This window comes from Schistocerca gregaria, chromosome 2, assembly GCF_023897955.1.
Source record: "Schistocerca gregaria isolate iqSchGreg1 chromosome 2, iqSchGreg1.2, whole genome shotgun sequence".
NCBI classification, from domain to species: Eukaryota; Metazoa; Arthropoda; class Insecta; order Orthoptera; family Acrididae; genus Schistocerca; species Schistocerca gregaria.
This window is the reverse complement of record NC_064921.1, coordinates 289863971-289869970: the sequence shown is the minus strand read 5'-3', so window position 1 is coordinate 289869970 and position 6000 is coordinate 289863971. Positions and strand designations below refer to the sequence as shown.

Below are 6000 nucleotides of genomic sequence, written 5' to 3'. Positions count from 1 at the left end.
TTGCAATAGTGCGGCTCCAGGGATACTCGTATTAGTTTAAACACTTCCAATGGTCACCAAACTGCCCAGACATAAACATTATTAATCATATCTGGAATGCCTTGTAACGTGGTGTTAAGAAAATGTCTCCAACTCCTCGTACTCTTATGCATTTATTAACAGCCCTGCAGGATTCATGGTGTCATTTCCCTCCAGCCTTACGTGTTGTGGCACTTCTGCATGCTCGCGGGGGCCCTACGTGATATTAGGCAGGTGTACCAATTTATTTGGCTCTTAGGTGTGTTGTTTCCTCAGCTTCAACAGAATTATTGGTCTGAAAATCTTAAAGTTACTTTTTTAGAGAGTATATCAGCGATTTGGGTGATGTATGTAGAGTCTAAGGGTCAGTAAGAACCGCAAATAAAAATTTTTGGGAATTAGGGAATATTTTCTGCCGTATTAAGGCGAGCCTTCAGAATAAGTGTCCCGGCAGCGACACAAGTACATGCTTTGCCGCGCACGAGTCTGTCGCAAATAAAATGCGTTGATAACTCCATGATACAATAATGATGTCTCAAACGTTACCAAAATTAATGTCATAGTTTTGTTAACAACTTTGTCGGTTGAAGTTTCTGCAAAGGTCGAACTGAACGCGAATTCATCAGCGACGACGTTTTGCTCTACACATACGGAATAGATTCACAGTTTTTACGATATTTTATTTTTTATCTCGGAGTACTTTCATGTTTGCGCTATAGAATATGTGTCACATGCATCTACAAACTTTCAGAAAGTTCACATAACTTTTTTCTGTCCAAATAGGTCACTAGTCTGTTTCATTATCAGGCTGAAGTAAAAAATTATTTTTCTTTCAAACTTCTTGTAATGTTAGTTTTTATTCTTTCCATAGCAACTGGCAGGAATTTTCTTTTGGAAAGTGCTCCATCATATTCTGTAGTAAAAGAGATCTCTAATATTTTTTCGCTATTTTTAATAACATTTGATTTTACAACTAACTGGCAATGCTATAAGAGTGTGAGATGACCTTGAGTTGCCAATTTTCGTAACGGCAGCAGTTACAGAAACTGAAATCACCTAGATCTTTTTCTATCGTTCTAAGCTGTTGTGGTTGCTGACAAATGAGAGTCGCAGCAAATACGGTAAGCAAATGTACTATGTTCTCCTTTCTCTCTACATTGCATTATAAAACCATTCTGCCAAAGAAAAGCCTCAGTTAAAGCAAAATGTTTTTTATGTGCATTTGCTTGCTGAATACGTATCAGTTTGGCAAAGAGATTATCTGACCCTTGCAATGGCAGTTTTTGATTCGACACTGGTGACATTCTTGGCACCTGAGTTACTTTTTAATATCACTGTTTCTTTTCTTTTGCTCTTAGATGGGTGCTATCTGTTGTCTGTGTTACTCAGTGAATCAAGGAATGCTATAAACGGTATTGCCTTTAATTATAAAATTCAAATATTGACGAGTTACATATGTTTCAACCGGAATATCCTGGAAGTTTGTCCATATTTGCTATTTTCTAGACAGAGCTACAGTAGTCAATATTATCAGAATAAAATTTATGCACTCAATCGGATAACAACTACATGACCATAGTGGCAAGGTTTCCACAGTAGAGGATAACAGGGTACCTTATCACGGTGGAGCATCGCATCCACCACGGTGCTGAACTGCCTGTGGATGAAGCTGTAGTTGTATAGAAATTGATAGGAAGTAATGATAACAGTAGCAACACTTGAATGGAAGGAAAGTAATAAGGTAATAAGCTTTACCCTCCACAGGAAAATTATAATCTGTTGGGAAGTTGCAGAACAGCCCTTTTCAAGACATTGTATCTGATCAACCCTGCCTTGGCTTAAACAATAAAGTACAAAATAAACAAGTTCTGTGTGCGCATTTCGGGTCCGTGCAGTAAATATTTCGTGAAAACATCGGGATAAAAATCAGAACAAACATTTGGTATTAATATGTAATTTATTTGTGAATCTCTTTAATAATATGATTGCACAGACTAGTATAATTAATACAGAACAGATAAATCAGAAATCCGAACTGTGTGCCCAATAGGCCAGCTACGTTTTCGCTTTGAGATTTTTTTTACATTTCATTTTTGACATTGCCGTAGCTCTTGCATTTGTTCGAAACTGGACCAGTTAGGTTTTTTGGATTCCTTTCAACGGGAGATTTCCTCTGACATGAGTTACCTACAACTCTGAGCCTTTTTCGAGTCATATGAGGAGACATGTATCATTTATTTCGTAATTTTGAATTGAATACCGAGTTTCACTTACATTCCAGGGAATGTTTTTATTGTCTGACTTCTTGTCCTAGTAGCGCTCCTCAAGCTCTTGCGAATGACACCAGAATCACTGTCCTATTTAAACGCTCATCCACGGTATACACAGACCAAGGATGTTAGGTTAGGTCTGTTGAGTGGATAATGGGTTTAAAACGATATATCATTATTAACGCTGTCCATCGAAGTGTATAAATACAGCTATTGCCGGAACTGTGGGACATTAGAGAGCATGAATACAAATAGAGGAGGATTGAGAACGCTGAATCGAATGATTTGTTGCTCAGAAAATCTAGGGAACGGCTGCGAAGAAAACTTATTTTATCTTTATTTTAATAATTTACGAAAAGTCATTAATGAAAACATCTGTTGATGCATTATTTACCAGTGCACGTATTTTGTAAATATCGAGTCCTGGAAAGAACATCAAGTAGCAAGGTATCGCAGCATAACAGATAGCAGTGACTTGATGGAACTGCGTATCTCGTATTATGTTGTTTTTTGATGACAGTGTAATATAGCCGTCAGCAGAATTTTGTCAATGTATGGAGGGAAACATTTCCAGTAGTGTATCAAATCTTGAACCATCAACATACAAAAAGTTATAATAATCTTCATATTTTTTGGTTCATCCCTCAGTTCTTTCAACAAATTTCTTCAGTGATCTTTAACGCTCCGTGAGACAATTTGTTTTCCGCTTGCAGTAGTTATAACAGCAGCAGCGTTTCCGCCGTCCAACTTTCCGAACCAGAGAATTACCGCACATTATTACTCACAATATTATTGAGCATTCTTCGGCTTACGTCAATAATATTGCACAGGGATGGTGTGCCGTATTATTGACCGTCCAGTGGGGCTCTTTAGACGAAACTAATTCGTAAACTAAATCGCGGATGCACCTACGCTGGTACGATGACGTCACAGTGAAAGCGAACACTGCGCGACAAACATACAGATATGATGTATCCGTTATGGGCTTTAATGGCTCTTAGCACTATGGGGGCTTAAAATCTGAGGTCATCAGTCCCCTAGATTTAGAACCACTTAAACCTAACTAACCTAAGGTCATCACACACATCCATGTCCGAGGCAGGATTCGAACCTGTGACCGTAGCAGAAGCGCGGTTCCGGACTGAAGCGCCTAGAAACGCTCGGCCACAGCGGCCGGCCCATTATGGGCTAAACCACCGTTTACACGTTAATACTTAAGTAGCTTTTGGCGATCAGAATCTGATGGTATTTTGCCACACAAGAAAGTTCGACTAACGAATGAACATACGTTCTGACGAAGAAAACCTCCTGAGCGATCCCATTCATTTTTTCGCTTTATTACGTTCCACATTGCAGGGCGTTGCGCAACGCACGATTCGGCAGCTGCGCATGTGCTCCCGACCTTGGCCGCGAGTAACGAGACAAGCGTAAGACAGCACTCAGAGCGTCCGCGGCGTTACAGGCGACAGCACGGTGTGTAGCGTCTGCACACAGGTACAGTTCACCGCCATATTGTGTGCCTTTTATCTGTAATATCACGTCATAAAGTTAGTGCAGGTACTATTACTATCTGTATGTTTGTTTGTATCAAACCAAACTGTTATTTAGTGTGCTGGTATGTTGGGTATTTGCCACTTTTATTTAAATAGCGTTTTGTGCAATCGTACTCAAATATTACACATTGTTTCTCGTTTTGCCAAACACTGACTGTAGGCGTAATACATTAACATTTATACTTTCCCGTGAAATCAAATAGTTTTCACATCTGTTTTTCCTTCCACATGTCTCAAACACTTCGCAGTGTTGTCACGTTGGAAGTTGAGGTTCAGAATCTAATTATTATCGCAGATTCCCACGTTTCCCGCATGTTTTTGTTGAAACTGATAGTTTTTGTTTCAAAGAACTTAGCCCTTGTATAATAACAGCAGGGGCGGCCCGAGAACATTTTTCCGTACAAGTGACTTATCATTTGGCACCCCACCTCACCCCTTTTATCTCGTACACTTTCATCCATGACGGTTTTCGCTACTGATCCTGAAACGCAGTGTATACAAAGCTTGCAGTTGGACACGCCCCTCTCAGCTTGGCGTCGCAAGCGGTAGCTTATGATGCCCTCTGTGGCATTGTAGCGAGAAGGAAACGACTCTGCCTTACTTCTCTGGTTTCTGTATCACTAACTTGATGTCTTCCTGCTTCGCTAGTCTCTCGTCGCACGAGATTGCTCAGGCGCCAGGTTCCATGTAGGCTACGATCCTGCTGAAGTGGAGTGTTTAGGGATCCCAGTTGTTAATTGTTAACAACGTTTGTACTATACTCATTTTAATAAAGAAAATACGTCACGTTTGTGGACATAATGACGAAAGTTTGTCTCAGAACACTGTCTCAGATAGTAAGGTCCTACTCCCGAAATGTCGGATCTTGTCCCTGCTAAGGTTGCACAACATTGCCTCCTATGATTTCATCACTAATGCTCCTCGCTGACGCTTGCCATATGTACATGTAGCCTGGCTGCTACTGAGCATTCCCAATCGCATAAATGTGCGTAATACTTGGCTTAAACACGTGAAGGGAATACACGTATACATTACACGCTACTAGTTGTGGTTTGTTCTGTTTAGAAATCAGGACATATTAAGGTGAGCATGCGGTGCAGTAGCTCCTACTGTGTCGCAGACAGCGGTGATGAATCTCCATGGAAAGAATACACTTTGTCGTCCGCACTGCGCACGTCTTCAACCATAATACGCTGCCCTCCCCCATTCCGAGCCAAAAATTCACAAGACTCGACTGTTGAAATCTTGAGATAAAACTTATAATGAGAAATCATATTTTACAAAATACTGTTCTGAAAAACAGTTTTTTAGAACATAATTTCCTATAATCAATACAATGCAAATTCAAAGTCCTATAATCGAACACAGAAACTCTGCACCACCATTCATGGCAAAGTCCTCCTAAAGCAAGTTTGCCGTTGCCTTCCACCGACCTGATAGGAAGTGTTATCTGTGCCGAGTGAATGACTATGGTGAGTGTTCTGGACCGTGTAGTGTCTGGTTTGCGTTGTTACGGATGAAAGGAAGGGAGAGGGCAAAGCACGGTACCGGCACATAGCCTGTTCTTCGCAAGTAACACCAAGGCGGCTGTCGAGCTAAACGTCCCAATTCGATGGATGGATCATCATGAAGGGTCACACGCGCTCGCTTCATGGCACACCGCGGAACTGAATTCTGGACACTGGCGCCAAGACTGGTGATCATGAATTATTGCGCAACCACCTCTCCTCCCCTTGATGGCCAAGAACAAGCCATGAAAATTTCATCCACCACCAGGATTCCAACCGACTTACCTCCGAGTCAAGTGACACCTTACCAGCGTGCTATGGGGGCGGGGAGTGAATAAAATCACAGAATTTAATATAAACAACAGGTGCTACAGTTCGTCCTCACAGCAGTGTTACTTTGCTCCCTAGTTCTATTGAGGTTGCTGGCAGTCGTAAATAGAAGATAGTCGCTACGAAAGCTACAAATATGTACCGATAAGAACTTTGGAACGAAACTCAACTTATCTTTGATACACTATCTTTCTCTCCCTCCCTCTCTCTCCCCCTCCCTCCCTCTCTCTCTCTCTCTCTCTCTCTCTCTCTCTCCCTCTCTCTCTCTCTCTCTCTATTACACAGACACACACACACACACACACACACACACACACACAC

At 41.3% G+C, this 6000-nt stretch overlaps 1 protein-coding gene across 1 annotated transcript in view; it reads left to right on the top strand.

The window, feature by feature from the left end:
- Positions 1-3690: 3690 nt before the first annotated feature.
- LOC126336890 (glutathione S-transferase D5-like) overlaps positions 3691-6000 on the top strand; it is a 72367-nt gene continuing 70057 nt past the window's right edge. The window contains exon 1 of the mRNA XM_050001002.1: positions 3691-3782. The gene's annotated coding sequence lies outside the window, so the exon portion shown is untranslated. The remainder of the gene's footprint in view (positions 3783-6000) is intronic.